Genomic DNA, 16,450 nt, shown 5'->3' with positions numbered 1-16,450 from the left:
GGAGGGGGGTTAAAAATTTCCAACTTCCAGATAAAAGTTTTCCATAGAAAAATCAGCAAAATTATTTCAAGAAAATCACTTTTTGCTTAACTGCCCTAAAACGAACAGAGGTTTATTTTACATTAAATTTACATGTGAAAATGACCCCTACTCTAAATTCTTAAATCTATTTTTTTTTTTTTTATTTCTTCTCGTCTTCAGGAGTTTTCAGAATATCTAGGAAAGCAAAAAAAAAAGGGAGAAAAAATAAACACAAAACAATTAAATGTTACCAAAAGCAAAATAAGTAACTATTATACCTTGTAAAAGAATGTATTTAACTTTTACAAAGGAAACAATTCTAACATTAAAATAAAAGTTTAACACTGAAATAATTTTTTTTAAATATGTCAGTTTTCAATTCATGAAACACATTTTGAATTTCATAAAAATAGGTTTTAAAAAATGCACTTACATTTTTTATTGGCAAATTTTCAATGTCTTTTCTGCGTCCTCGGGGAAAATTATGGGAAAATTGAAAACTAAATTGCTGAACGGAATTCAAAATATTATTTACCAAAAATAATTTCTATTTTTATCCTGAGATTTTATTGCTTTATCATCCAAATCAGACTTCTCTTATTCAGAAATTTTGTTTTAGTAGATACATGAACTGAAATCAAAGAAAAAATGAGCCAAAACCTTGTCGTGTATAGGCGTGATAAGTTTTGAATCTATCAAGCCTGTTAATACCCAAATACAGACATATGAACCGAAAATCAAAGAAGAAATGAACCAACCCATGTTTTCACATATAGATGCGAAAGGTTTGAATTCATTCATTTTATTACTGTCCAATTCATATGAGGCTAAGACTTCGAAATTATCAAAAATTTGTTTTTGTAAGCACGCCTTTTAATAACTCCTCGTAAACTTTGCCAATGCTAGCCAGGCGACCAGACAAAAGGACGCCCGATAAACCCCACCATCTTATTGAAGCCAAACAATAACAAATGATATCCCAGACGAATCAAAAACATTAAAAATCATTTTTTATATTTTTATTTTAATTTAATGGATCAAGTAAAGAATAGATACCCTGTAGCAGACGACGTCGCCTGGCGGTGACAAGCGCACATTTTAATTAACACCGGTGATTCGACCTTGCCATTGGCACAAGCACATGGCGTCGGTTGTTTGTAAACACGTCAAATAGCAAACATCTTCGAATATTCGCCAGCAATTTCTTTTTTTTTTTTTAATATATTTACAAAACTTTTGAAGATTTAAAAGAAAAAATATATATTTACAAAAATTTTTTAAGTAAGTAACAAAACGAACGTATTTAATAAATAAAAGATATTTAAATAAATGGATGTCTTTCCGTGTGCGTTTTTTTTAATAAAAATAAAAATTATAAAAAGATTTCTATCTAGAATTCATCTTTATAAAAATAAAAGTTATAAAAAGATATGTGAATAAAATAATATATAACCTCCATTGTTTATACTTGTGATTTTATTATGCATAAAAATTACCTCGGCCTAGAAGGATTTCTCCTTCACTGACCACCGACATACATCGCACTTTAAATAAATATTGAATTGTATTAAAAAAAGTACACAAAACAAAAAAATGGCCAAAACCGTATAGAATGAACCTTTTTTTTTATAAGTTTTATTCAAACAGTCTTAATTTGAACTTAATGGACTGTTTTTTTTATTTTTGTATTTATTAACTGTTTTATTGTTTTCATCAAACAAAAATATAACTTTTATAATGAAATATATATTATGGACTGTTTTTCAAACATCGAAATTTTAAAATTAAAGTTTTATTTAAAAAAAAAAGACGAGGTGTTTTTTCTTTTCGAGATATTTTTTTCACCATTTATTACTTTTAAATTTTAATCAACAACGAAATTATAAAAAAAGACACTTTTTGTTAAATATATTTTTAAAAAATTATTATAAAATATCTATAAAATCTATTTTTTATGTCTGTAAAAGTTTGTTGAAAGTTCAAATAAAGTTTATAATTTAATTGAAAACAAAACATCTCGTCTTTTTTGTTTTTTTTTTAATAAAACTAACTTTAATTTTAAAATTTCGATGTTTGAAAAACAGTCCATAATATATATGTCATTATAAAAGTTCTATTTTTGTTTGATAAAAAGACTAAAAAAGTTATTAAAAAGTTCTGTAAATATATTAAAAACGCACCCAGAAAGACGCCCATTTATTTAAATATCTTTTATTTTTTTAAAAATCTTGCTCGCGAATATTCGACAAAATTTAATATTTCAAAATATTATTTTAAAAATATATTAATTGTCGTTGAAGTTAATGTTTTAAAGAATAATTAAACTCTGGAATTCCATTCCAGGCCACTGCTTCCCCAACTGTACTGACATGCAGAAGTTCAAGTGTAACGTGAACCGACATCTTGCTGCCCAAATCCCAACATAGTACCCCAGTAGTTGTTGCCCCTGACAGTAGCCTCCTATACCAAAGTGGCAATGTGCCTTGTTTGTGGTGAAAATGTAATAAAAAGAATAATAAATTGTCTTAAAAACACACACAGAACCCCCCCCAAAAAAAAAAAAACAAAAACAAAACAAAAAAAAAACACGGTACATAAATATCAATCTTGGTCGAAAAAAATCCGAAGCAGAAAGACACCCATTTATTTAAATATCTTTTATTTAAATACGTTCGTTTTGTTACTTACTTAAAAAAATGTTTTGTAAATATATATATTTTTTCTTTTAAATCTTCAAAAGTTTTGTAAATATACAAGAATAAAAAAAGCATTGGAAATGTAAAAGGATATAGGGATGGTATGCCAAAAAGTATACAAACAAGATAGCTATGAATGGCTAGGCACATGGAAATAGAATTGCATCCAAAGTATAGCCCTATAGCTTTTCTCCAATCTTCATTCCGTGCCATCATTACGGTTGTAAAAAGCTATAGGGCTATACTTTGGATGCGATTCTATTTCCATGTGCCTAGCCATTCATAGCTATCTTGTTTGTATACTTTTTGGCATACCATCCCTATATCCTTTTGCATTTCCAATGCTTTTTTATTCTTGTTAATTAGTATTTTTACTTACAGTCTTATGATAGTATTGTCTTTTTTAGGAGGCGGCTCATTGCCGCCTCCTTTAGTAGCAGGTCACTTCCTGCTGGGTTTTAGGTCTTTGGGTTTTGGGCCTTAGGAGTTGCCTCTTGGTCCTCCATCGGTTCTATATTACATAGAGAGTGCTACCGCCTCTCTGATAAAACAGTTAGAGTATTATAAAGTTCTAAAATGTTCATACCTTCACTATTAAATTTTTCTTGGTTCATTCTTTGGCGTTTTGGCAAAGATTTGACAGTTTTTGATATTTATATTTATAATAGTTTGTGCATGAGGCAGCTTTTTCCCCCTGGGATCCCTGTTATACCGTGCTTTTGAGTCAGCACGTGAGGCAGCCTTCTTTTTTTCTGGTTCTTTGTTATAAAGAGCACGTGAGGCAGCTTTTTTTCCCTCGGAATCCCTGTTATACCGTGCTTTTGAGTCAGCACGTGAGGCAGCCTTCTTTTTTTCTGGTTCTTTGTTATAAAGAGCACGTGAGGCAGCTTTTTCCCTCGGAATCCCTGTTATACCGTGCTTTTGAGTCAGCACGTGAGGCAGCCTTCTTTTTTTCTGGTTCTTTGTTATAAAGAGCACGTGAGGCAGTTTTTTTCCTCTCGGGATCCCTGTTATACCGTGCTTTTGCGTCAGCACGTGAGGCAGCCTTCTTTGCCTCAGGATTTGCATGATACTTAATTTTTATTATTTCAGCATTTTTCTGATAGTATTCTTTTTGCTCAGATAATACCTTGACTTTGTTTTTTTCATAGTCTATATTTCTCTGAGCTTTTTTACTACGTGCTGACTTTGGCATTTTTTATTAAATGTAAACATATAACACTTATGTGTATCTTACTATAATATCACTTATCTTATAGCAAGACAACTCTTGTAGAATTGAGATACTGCCCCGTCACCAATAGTTAAAGTGTGGAACGGTATATACACCAATAGTGTAGTTGGTGTCTTTATATGAAGTCCTAATCAGTGACAGTGTGAGGTTACTTGGTTAATTTATTGTAGTTTATTTTAGAAAACTTACTTGTTTTTATTAGTAGATTGTGTATAGTAGCCACAATATCTAGTTATTTTTGTGGCTAGGGCTTGGATTTTGATTCTTTTTGGTCAGCTTCCAGTGAGTTCTTAGAAGATGACTTTCTTGCAGTTTCTTTTGCGGTTAATTTAACTTATTTCCTTTAGCGTTTGGTGAGTTCTTAGAAGAACTGGTCTGATCTACTTTTCTTAGCGAGCGAAGAGATTCAGCTGCATTTAACAATGGTTGCAATAGTGTATTTTTGCGCATGCGTGAGAATTTCAAGTTTCCTCCTTATTTTTAAATAGTTTGGCAGTAGTCATGTGTCTTTCTGCCAAGAGCGACAGACGTCAGTGTTAGCCGTGATCGTCTAGAGGTTAGGACCCCACGTTGTGGCCGTGCTAACCTAGGTTCGAATCCTGGTCACAGCATTGACATTTTGTACATATTTTACAGTCCAAAATCTGAAGAATTATTTGTTTTTATAACATTGTTTTTTGACGTCGTACTTGCTGATAGGTTACTCTTATAACAATTTTGATCAACTGAGATAAAGATTTCGTGGTTTCATTAACGCTGGTGGGTTACTGTTTAAAGAAAAAACCTTAACGTTCACCTCAAATATTCAGCGTCCAAGAAATATAGGCCACTGGCAAACTGGAACGTCTGTGAGCATCCGGTGTATTATTTGGAGCTGTCCCTTTTGAGAGAAGTTCCGTGTTCGAAGTGGTCTGTCTACATTAGGTATATAGTGTTTAAAACTTGTTATTACACGTAATCTTATTTAATTATGGAGTTAGCTAAAAAGCGATGGGTCACTGCACTTCTCCGTGTAAAGAGCAGTCGATTGATGCTTGAACTGTTGTCAGAGACCGTCCGTACACCGAGATACATCGTCTCAAAAGAAAGAAGAAAGCAGAAGAAGAAAGAAAAAAGAAGAGCAATTGGCCATTTTTGTACCCCTTTTTTTTTGCTCTCTTTTGACATTTTAACCGACGTTCTGACACTCGCTGGATTCGTAAGACGCTTCTCTGTAAGAATATGTGCTTTTTGAAACTTATAAGTTGATTTTTGAGATTTGGATAGTTTTGTTTTGTAGGCGTATATAGGCGTGTATGGGCCATCCCTATATAGAGAGTGCTACCGCCTCTCTGATTAAAAAAAAAATTGTTGGCGAATATTCGAGCATGTTTGCTATTTGACGTGTTTACAAACACCCGACGCCATGTGCTTGTGCCAATGTCAAGGTCGAATCACCGGTGTTAGTTGAAATGTGCGCTTGTCACCGCCAGGCGGCGTCGTCTGCTACAGGGTATATACTCTTTACTTGATCCAATTTAATTGAATTTTAAAAAATTAGACACCGGGGAACTAATTTTAGCAAGGTATGAAAATTAAGCATCTATGGAATAAATGTCAATTGAAAACAGATTTTAAGACCATTCTTGAAGAGGATATAGTATTAAATAGGATTCAAGCGCCTCTCACAGAATTGCACATATTTTTGAATATTTACTCTTATTTGAAAGCAAGCAAGTCGATTTTTCAAAGTTAGATGTGCGTTCTAAAGACACTTTTCTTGTATTATCTTTTTCAATTATTATATTAATAAAAAAAGTAATAAATTAAAATCCTATTCCAGATTTAATTCATCATAATACATTTCGGTTTATTCGTAAATACGTCAGCGATTTTAACATTTTTAAGAGTTCGAAAAAAAAATCAATTACCCCGTGACTGTTCGAAACTTGAAAGGAATTCGTCGGTATTTAAATTATTGAATAGAAAGCCACTTAAATAGTATTTGAGATGCAGCAACACTAAGTTCCTATTCAAAATTATATACCCCGATAGGACGATCATAAAATCTGTTTTCAGTTGATTTTTATTCCGTAGTTGCTTAATGTTTTTACAATTCCAAAATTACGTAATTTCCTGTTGCTAATTTTCCAGTGCCCAATTTTTCGTTGCAACACTTAATTATCAGTGATGCTTGAAAGTATTTTCTTTACAAAAATGTTTTGTTTAATTTATCAACATTTTTCGGAACATGTAAATCAACTGCTTTCTTTAAAAGGTTACACAGCGTATTGTTAAAAAAACTTGTTTTACAAGTAAAATTACATCGTATTTTGATGTTATCATCATTTTAGTTTTAGTGATAATTTAAAAATAACAAATATTTATCACTAGTACCAATAATGAAAAATTAAATTAAAAATATAAAAGAATCGGTTTTGGAATCGAAAAATAGGGACACATTTTTCCGTTTCCGATATCTCCAAAATTCCCATTTTTTTTTTTATAGCCTTAAAGACTCATTTCTGTATAAAATTTCAGATTTTTGTTTACTTTTATTTATTTTTCTTTCTTTATTTATTTTTTCTATTCTTACCCTCTCAAAATGACGCCCCTGGAACGTGCCGTGCGGGGTTTTGTACTGTTCAGGCAGGAAAGGGTGTTTTGAACAATCCCTCCCCAGATGTGGCAACAATACTCCATTTTTTTTTTTTTTTTTACAAAAGGGTCACCACATATCAAGGCCCGGCGGCCACTCGAGGATCAGGGTTAATGTGTGTACAGTAGTCATTGGAACAATAGCGTAGTAATCGTTAGTAATGGAAATTTGGTATAATTAAATTATTTATGAGGACATTTCAATAAGAACTTGTTTACATTGGACTTGAAGATGACAATACTGTAGTGGGCTGGAAAACAGACCAGCGGAACAGTTCCACAGGTTGGCAGTTCTAGGAAAGAAGCTTTGTTTATGGAATCCACATTTAGGTTTAGGCACTGATAAAGAGTGTGGGAAATTTTTGATAGTGATTTCAGCTGGATGGGTGTTTTTGTGAAAGATTGGCTAAGGGGACCATACATTGGAGCACAGTCGAACACTTGTCACGAAAATAACGATAGAGCTGAGACAAGCTTGCAGCGTCCCTTCTGTAGGAAAGAGGTTGCAGAGAAGAGAAAATGGCAGCACTTACTAGACTACACAGTGGGTTTGGAACTCTGACGAGGCAAGATAGGGTGCCCCGAGCAGCTCCTGTCCATATACTCTATCCTAGGACGTACTTGGCTCTTATACAGGTAGAGAATTGCATCGGCAGTGAGATATCTACTGGAGTGGTAAAATGATCCAATCATTTTTCCAGTTTGGTCTTAGATGCATTAAATTAATTCAGCCACCTTTTTCCCCATTGTACCACGTGCTCAAGATTAGAGGCGAGAGAATCAGAGAGATCTTGGTCATTTCCAGCCTTTGAAATGTTGTCATAGATGATAGTGTCTTACGCATAAATGCCCACGAATGATCTAATAATGTGATTTCAGTGATTATTGATGAAGATCAGGAAGAAAGTTGGCCCTACATGGAACCCTATGGGACGCCAGCAATAATACTGTCAGCTTCTGATTTCTATCCATCAACCACTCCTCTTATACACCTATCAGAGAGGAATCATTTAATAATTAAGAAGACATTTTCAGCTGGAGATCTTGTATAGTAGACTTTTATGCCATACCCTATCAAAAGCCTTTTATTTATCTAGAAATGAAGCCCATGTTGAGAGATTCACTAATCATGTAAGATGTTACTGTTAGTATATCACCTGTAGATCTGGCAGAACGGGAACCATATTGCACCGAGTTATTTTTGCTGAGGTGGTTGGCCACTTCTCTGTTTAATACAGATTACAGTAACTCATCATGATGCACTGAAGGCTGATTGGTCTGCACTGAGAGAGAGAGAGAGATGACCGATTGATTGAATTTTTAAATACAAGGCAGACTGATGAGGTTTTCCAGGGTGTTGGGAAGAATTTCTCCTTCAGTTAACGCTTAAAAAAGTATGGAAGCTAGCATTGGTTGCAGTTTTTTGAGCACTATAATTGGAATGTCATCGAGGCCAGTTGCTTTACTGGAATCGAGACTTTTGATAAGCGTGGCAACATAATGCACAGTTATTTGTATGTCGCATAGTGTGTTTTCAGACACAGGAGGAAATACAATGGGTAGGCGGTCGTGAATGTATAGGGTAGAATTTGCTGCAAAGTTCTTGGCAAAGAGTTTGGTTTCAGGTAATCTCATCATGGTGGATAGAGGACACGCTTCGGTTTAGAACCCTATTTGTTATTCGCCGAAACTCAGGAGAACGAAGCTGCTGCTCAGTTACTTTGCACTTAACGGACTGGTCATACAACTCTCTTGCATACTTTATTACTCTTACAGTAGTTGCTGGCAGTCCTAATAGCGGCTTTAATCTCAGTGCATCTATTTCGCTAAAAGCAGTGGAAATAGTGGGTGTTTTTGTGCGATGGTAGCGGCACATTCTGGAGAGAACCATGGCTAGCTATTAGGTGCTTGCTAAAATTTCTTGGAGAATATGAAGCGATCTATACCGACATTTAACCATTCAGTCAAATCTGATACTATAGAGAGGCCACGTTCATTTTAAACATGCAGTACAGAGGAAGATCTGATATAAATGTATGATAGATAGAGTATCAATACACTGTATGATGGAAAGGTACATTTAAGAACTTATTACATTTGTCTTTTGTTTTAACTGAGACAATTGAGTGGTCGGAAGATCCCAGAGGCGACAGAATGGAGGACGACCATAGCTCTGGGCAAGTTGTAAGAAAAAGGTCTAGGAGACTTGCATACTGATCGTCTGGCTTTAATACAGGTAGAGGATTGAGTTGGGAGTGAGATACCTGAAAGGTGCAATCATTTTTCCAGCAACCTTGGCAACAGATTTAATGGAAGTCTTCCATTTCAGGTTAGAAGATCAGTCCCAGAAACTTTTCAATGCAGTGTGCTTCCTCAAGACAAACGCCATTCATTTTCAATTGATGCCAAGTGTGGTTAAGAGCGTTGATGGTGAAAAGATAGAACCTTGGTTTTGGATGCATAAAAATAACCACTTTTTTCTCCATTCTCCATCTGCTCAAGATGAGAAGAAAGAGAATCAAAAGATTTGGGCAATTGCAGGCCTTTGAAGTATTGCCATAGATGGTAGTGTCATCTGCACAGATTTCAATGAATGATCTTAAAATATGAGGAACATTAGTGTTGATACTATGTGCTTCTGCCCATCCACGACTACTATTTATAAACCTATCAAAGAGAAAGGATTTATGGTTAAGAGGACATTTCTCAATATTTCATAGCTGGAAATTTTGTGACGTAGACGTGTATGCCAAACACTATCAAATGCTTTTAATATCTTGAGAGTTATTGCTTTAGAAACGAACCCTTCATCAATACATTCACTGATCCTGTGTAATATTACAGCTAGCACATTAGCTGTGGCTCTTGCAGGCTGGAAACTATAGCCGGTTCCATAATTTGCTATAGAATTATTTAAAAGTCAATGAGTTTATTTTTAAAAAATATGAATTAATCTTGGAAATTTTCATTTTATTCATTGTAGAGAATGAGTGGATCACTAATACATGTTCGTTTTAGTAAACTAATGTAAGAGCTCTTTTCGACTACCTTTACTCAGATCAAGATAATTACAGTCAAACATGATAGTAAAATTATACATCTGATGAAATGGTTAAAAAGTAAAAGGAAATTAAAATAATTCTCTAAATATTTTTGACCGTTCAGTTACAGTTTGTCTGGAAAAAATTATATTATCATCATTATATTATTGCGTTGAAAATATTTATTAATTTCGTCATTCTTGCTGTAATTGAAAGAAATTACCATTTTAGTTCTATTTTTTTCAAAACATGAATAAATAAATGCGTGAATATTTATTTTAACAAAATATCAATGAAATATTTAGGCAATTAAACAGAACCAAAATAATATTTTCAAAATTAAATTCGGCTACAATCCAGTACTAAACGTGTCATAAAAACAGTTTAAGTTAAAATGCCAAATTTATTCATGTTTTGTTTTAAATTTATTCAAATAAATCTTTTTCAAGGATAAATAAACATTTAAATAGTAAAATAATAAAGGATAAATAAACATTTAAATAGTAAAAACAATAAAGGATAAATAAACATTTAAATAGTAACTACATTAATCTGATAATGAAATGATTAATGAGAGAGGATGGGGGAAATATTTATCAATAGAATCAATAGTCAAGAATGATATTTGTTTTTGAGTTCTTGCTTGCAGATAAATTCAACCAAATTTGCAACATAATTCTTGTTGCTTCTCTCCTTTCATCATCCACTTCAAACTTCCCAGCAATCTCAGCGTTTGAATCGGTTTCAGGATCTGCACCATTATAGATATGTTTCATTTCAAAACAAAGGAATCCGTTTCTCCAATAACCAGAAAATTATGTGTTGCCAAGCTAATTAAAAACCTTGATTCCAGTAAAGCAACTGGCCCGGACGGTATTCCAATTATAGTACTCAAAAAACTTCAACCTGAACTAGCGCCCATACTTACAAAACTATTTAAACGTTGTCTTAAGGAGAATAGTTTCCCATCTCCCTGGAAAATGTCATCAGTATGCCCTGTATTTAAGAATTCAGGTGATCGCTCATCCCCCTCTCAGTACAGGCTAATAAGTCTCCTGTGCGTCATGAGTAAGTTGCTGGAATCTGTGTTAAATACAGAAGTAACCAACCATCTCAACAAAAATAACCTTCTTAGTGACACTCAATATGGTTTCCGTTCTGCTAGATCTACAGCAGATGTGCTTACAGTTATATCTCATAGGATTAGCAAATCTCTCGACGGAGGCAACCTTTCTAGGGCAATTGCTCTTGACATATCTAAGGCCTTTGATAGGGTATGGCATAAAGGTTTACTTCATAAGATCTCTAGCTATGGTATAGCTGGAAATGTCTTCTCAATTATTAAATCATTTCTTTCTGATAGGTTCATAAGAGTAGTAGTTGATGGGCAAAAATCAGAAGCTCACAGTATTAATGCCGGTGTCCATCAGGGGTCCATCCTGGGCCCAACTCTTTTCCTGATCTACATTAATGATCTTCCAAATCACATCCTTACATCATTTGTAGACATTTATGCTGACGACACTACCATTTATGGTAGCACATCTAAGACAGTAAACGACCAAGTTCTCTCCAATTCTCTCTCCTCTGATCTTGAGCATGTAGTACAATGGGGAAAGGAGTGGCTGGTTACTTTTAATGCATCTAAAACCAAGCTTCTCTCTTTACATCATCAACATTCTGATCCACATCTGGCATCAATTGAAATGAATGGCTCTCGTCTTCAGGAGGCCTCAAGTTTTGACAAGCTTCTTGGCTTGACCATTACTCCTGATCTTAAATGGAACACGTACATCAAATCTGTTGCCAAGGCCGCTGGAAAAATGGTGGGATCTTTCTATCGATCCAGTAGATATCTCACTGCTGATGCAATTCTCTATCTATATAAGAGCCAGGTACGTCCAAGGATGGAATACTGTTGCTACATCTGGGCAGGAGCTGCTAGAAAGGACTTGGCCTGCCTTGATAGAGTTCAAAATAGACTTCGTAGCTTCGTAGGAGATGTCCTTTTCTCTTCCTTGCAACCTCTATCTCACAGAAGAGATGTTGCGAGTTTGTCTCTGATGTATCGTTATTTTCATGGAAAGTGTTCGACTGAGCTTCAATCTATGGTCCCCCCTCGCAAAACTTTCACCAGAAACACTCGTCTAGCTGTAAACACTATCAATAATTCCCCCTACTCTTTATCTGTGCCTAAACCTAAACGTAGATTCCATGAACAAAGCTTTTTTATTAGAACTGCACGCCTGTGGAATTGTCTTCCGTTTTCCTGCTTTCCGGCTGACTACAATATGGTTGTCTTCAAGTCTAATGTAAATAAGTTCTTGATGAGCCGTTCCATATAAGTTATCAAATTTAACAAATTTTCATTACTAATGATTATTATATTGTCCAATTTCTACTGTACACTCTTTAACCCTTTTCCTTGAGTGGCCTCTTGGCCTTGATAATGAGTTGATACCTATGAAAAAAAAAAAAAAGAAAAAGTCCAATGTGAACAAGTTCTAATTGAATCGTCCCCCTAAGTAATCCAAGTTTCAAAATTCCCACTGTTTACTATGCTAAAATCATAATGACTAATGTATACCTATTAACCCTTATCCTCGAGTGGCCTCTGGGCCTTGATAAGTGGTGACACCCTTGTAAAAAAAAAAAAAAAAAAATATCCAATGACATATCGACGACTATTCAAAAATATCTTCTTCAAATTCTTTGAAAATCCACTATGATGAGAGTACGTGTACACAATTTTTCTTTGTTTTTTTCTGGTGATTTTAAAAACGGATTCTTCAACTTTTCACCAATCTCTATCCTGTTAAATCTTGTTCCTTATTCCACATATCATCCATTTCTATTATGCCTCACTAATTTAATTCCTCTACTAATGGTGATTTCCATAGAACTCGATTGCTAGCACTAACAACATAGGAATCAAACGACTGCTACGTGCATCATTATTCTATGTGGTTCCATTCAATTGCCTAAACCCATCTTTGATAAAGGGCCAGCATTCTTCTTCTTATTGTTATTATTATTGAACAAATATGAGGAATAATATTTCATTACATCATCTACTTTTTTTTTTTTTTTTACACAGTGATCACCACTTATCAAGGCCCGGAAGCCACTCAGGGATAAGGGTTATTGCAAGTACATTACGTTAGTGTGGAGATTTGATGAAGTGTTTAATTAAGGGGGCGGTTCATTAGGAATTTGTTAACATTAGACTTGAAGACATCCAAGTTGTAGTCCGGAGGGAAGCAGGCAGACGGAACAGAGTTCCACAGGCGTGCAGTTCTAAGAAAGAAGCTTTGATCATGGAATCCGCATTTTGATTTAGGCACAGATATAGAGTGGGGGAAATTTTTCACAGTGGATTCAGCTAGACGGGTGTTTTTCGTGAAATATTGGCGAGGGGGGACCAGAGATTGGAGTTCAGACAAGCACCTGCCATGGAAATAACGATAAAACAAGGAAAGGCTCGCAACGTCTCTTCTGTGGGAGAGAGGTTGCAGGGTAGAGAAAACGGCATCCCCCACTAAGCCACGAAGTCTATTTTGTACTCTGTCAAGGCAGGATAGGCTGTTTTTAGCAGCTCCTGCCCAGATATGGGAACAGTATTCCATCCTTGGACGTACTTGGCTTTTATATAGATACGTCCTCTTATTTTAACAAATGCTCCCCATTCCAATCCTAACCACAAAAAGAATAATTATTGGCGTTTCTTCATTATAATAGTGAAATTCGAAAATTGAAAGATTGAATTTCAAGTAAAACTAATGTTATCAGGGTTTGTATTACTGTACACATAGATTCGAAAAAGTTGTCAAAAAACAAATATATAACAAATGAATGTTATCAAAGACAAGATAAGTTACTTTTCTACCAAACTGGATATATTTTTCGTGTTTTTATTCAATGTAACATGTTTATTCAGCTCGAAAAACATGCAGTGTTTACCGATGTATTGGAAAATTCAAAATGGCGCCCGACTGTCTCTTTAACACGGTAAGTTTGGGAAAAGATGTTATAAATAATAAACTAGACAAAATACTATTAAAAAAACAACCGAATATATGTCAACTTATGTCACGGTAACATATATTGAGCGAATTTCTAACAGTATTTTGTCTAGTTTATTATTTATAATACCTTTTCCCAAACTTACCCTCTCCGAGAGAGAGTCGGCCGCCATTTTGAATTTTCCAATACATCGGTAAACACTGCATGTTTTTCAAGCTGAATAAGCATGTTACACTGAATAAAAACACAAAAAATATATCCAGTTAGGTAGAAAAGTAACTTATCTTGCCTTTGATAACATTTATTTGTTATATATTTGTTTTTTGACAACTTTTTCGAATCTATGTGTACAGTAATACAAACCCTGTTATCAACTTAATTGTTATGTCGAACTTAGTAACATATCTAAACATTACCTAAAATCGATAAGATAGAAATTAATTATCAATGAAGAGAGTTTTCTAAATAATTTTCGGTACTCATGCAGAGAGTGATCCGTGCTGAAATAATAACGTTATTATTTAAAAAGCCATTCTTAACATGGGGAGGAGAGGGTGTTTTGTACCTATTATGTACTTTAACCTTACAATTGAATAAAAATAAAACATATCATAAACTTTAATTAAACTTGGAAATACGATTTAAAAAATCTCTGCATTAGCACCTAATTTTCAAGTTTGTACATAATTAAATAGTATCAAGTCAGGTGAAGTAATTCAGTACATCTTGTTACAATTAATGGCGGATGTCACGTAATCATTTATTTGTCAAAGTACATGTTTTATGTAATAATGCAGAAATATTTAACTAATTGTGACATGCCAATTAGGATGACATTGCTTTTAATTGAAATTGACATAAAAAGAAATTGGTTCTTTATGAAAACTTAACAAAGAATTATATTTTTAACATTTTTTTCCATTTTTATTTAGCTAATGAAAATAATGATTTATATAAATTTCTTTTTGATTAATACGAATTTCTGTTTAAGCTTAAAAAGTAAAAGTAGTTTTACATGTCGCCTTAAGCTTTTTGAAAATTATTCTCTTTTAATTGTATCAAGCAGAAAGTTTTTAAAGAGTGATTTATTCAGTTTAACATAAAAATGGTACAGGACCTCAGTTTGATTTTCAAGTAAGGGACCATATTATTACAACATAATAAACTGAACCCCTTGCAAAAATTTAACAGTATTTTTTTCAATAATACGATATATTAATGCGAAAAATTTTTCTTAAGAAAATAACTAACATTTTCGAGGTGCATCATTTTGGTAAATTTACTAACTGTTTCCAAATTCAACAAGTGGAATTAAATAAAATTAAAATCTGAAAAGTTTGAGCTGAATCGATAGCAATCCGAAGATTTTTTTTTTTCAAAACGATTAAGCAATAAACATTTTAGAGTTGGGGGTTGGGCATCGTACACAACCACCAATTTACGACGTCAAGAATGCAACGATAATTTGGTGAAAATGATGTGATCCATTTTGTATTAGCATATTGTGATATGAATAAAAACATGAATGAAATCCAACAGAATTGAATCGGGATGGCTTCTGTAGCATTTATGTTTGAGAGAGAGAGAGAGAGAGAGAGAGAGAGAGGGGGGGTTAGGTTGCATTGTGGGTGTTACGCGCATTACACATATTGGTTTAGTAGCAGCAACAGGAGTGGAAGTGAGGAAGAGACAAGAAGTAACAACAGAATCGGTAAATAAATACAAAAACACAGTAATCGATATTTTCCGTATAACATCACCTTTTTTGCGGGGAGTTGGAGTAGTGATCTCAAACAACCAAACAGTCTCGCCTTTAGTACACATTCCTCCCTGAAGTATAGCAAAAATGGTATGCTGTTTTTTTTTTTGGGGGGGGGGTCAATCAAAAAAATAATCATTGATAAACAAGGACACAACAGACAGAACAAAATATACCAACAGGCATAAAAATCCAAAGGAAATGATCCTCCCCACCCATAAAAAAGCTAAAAAGAAAGACAGATCAAAACTAAAAAAGAAATTAAAAAAAAGAACGAAATAAATGGGAAAAATAGTTCTAATAGATTTGATACCTGCAAATTGTCGTGCCAGCTTCATTATTTCCCGATCTCAATTAAGTGGCTAATAATGTGCAACAATTATATCCAAGCTTTTGTAAACTTAAAAAAATGTTTATTTTCAATTATTGATGACTGTAAACTGGATTGTTTCAGTTATAGTTTTCAGAATTCTTTTTCCTTTTTTGATTCGTGTTCTTTCTCTTTATTTTAAGTGAAATAAGACGATCATATTGACAAGGTTGTTTTGTTGGTTTTTCAAAACAGCCATATTTGTTTTGAAGTAAAGGTTTATTCGAACCATTTGTTTGAAGAGGAAAGATGCATTAGAATGATTAAGTTTCTCGTAAAATTCACGTGTTGTTGGTGTCAACGAAAACTACGTATTCTTCTTCGCGCACACGGACTAAAGATTCCGTTTTTATATGAACACAAAATCGATATTTAATTTCAATTCCATTCTTTCTGCGAAGTAAAATAAACAAATGCTTTCAAAATAAGGAATATTTTTGAAATGGTAACATTAAATTGGAAGAACAAAAAAAAAAAAGATCTTAAAAATGACGTGATTTTTTCTTTTACTTTTTTGTTTTTCAGTTTTTTAAAAAGATGTTTCTGATGTTTGCAGTTGTTATCGCTTCTTAGAATGCCGATGATTGGAAGATGAAGACACGACGATAGTTGTTCAAGAAAATCGATTTCCTTAGAATCGGCACCAAAAACGGTAAAGGGAGATAAGGC

General features: G+C 33.8%; 1 long non-coding RNA gene across 1 annotated transcript in view; it reads right to left on the bottom strand.

Moving 5' to 3' along the window:
- LOC145284715 (uncharacterized) overlaps positions 1-16,450 on the bottom strand; it is a 180,634-nt gene that overhangs the window by 164,110 nt on the left and 74 nt on the right. The window contains exon 1 of the long non-coding RNA XR_013868867.1: positions 15,725-16,450. This exon is cut by the window's right edge and continues 74 nt beyond it. This is a non-coding gene — a long non-coding RNA (uncharacterized LOC145284715). The remainder of the gene's footprint in view (positions 1-15,724) is intronic.

Source organism: Euprymna scolopes, chromosome 9 (genome assembly GCF_053919585.1).
Source record: "Euprymna scolopes isolate OS-2025 chromosome 9, ASM5391958v1, whole genome shotgun sequence".
NCBI classification, from domain to species: domain Eukaryota; kingdom Metazoa; phylum Mollusca; class Cephalopoda; order Sepiida; family Sepiolidae; genus Euprymna; species Euprymna scolopes.
This window is presented reverse-complemented; position numbering and strand designations above follow the sequence as displayed.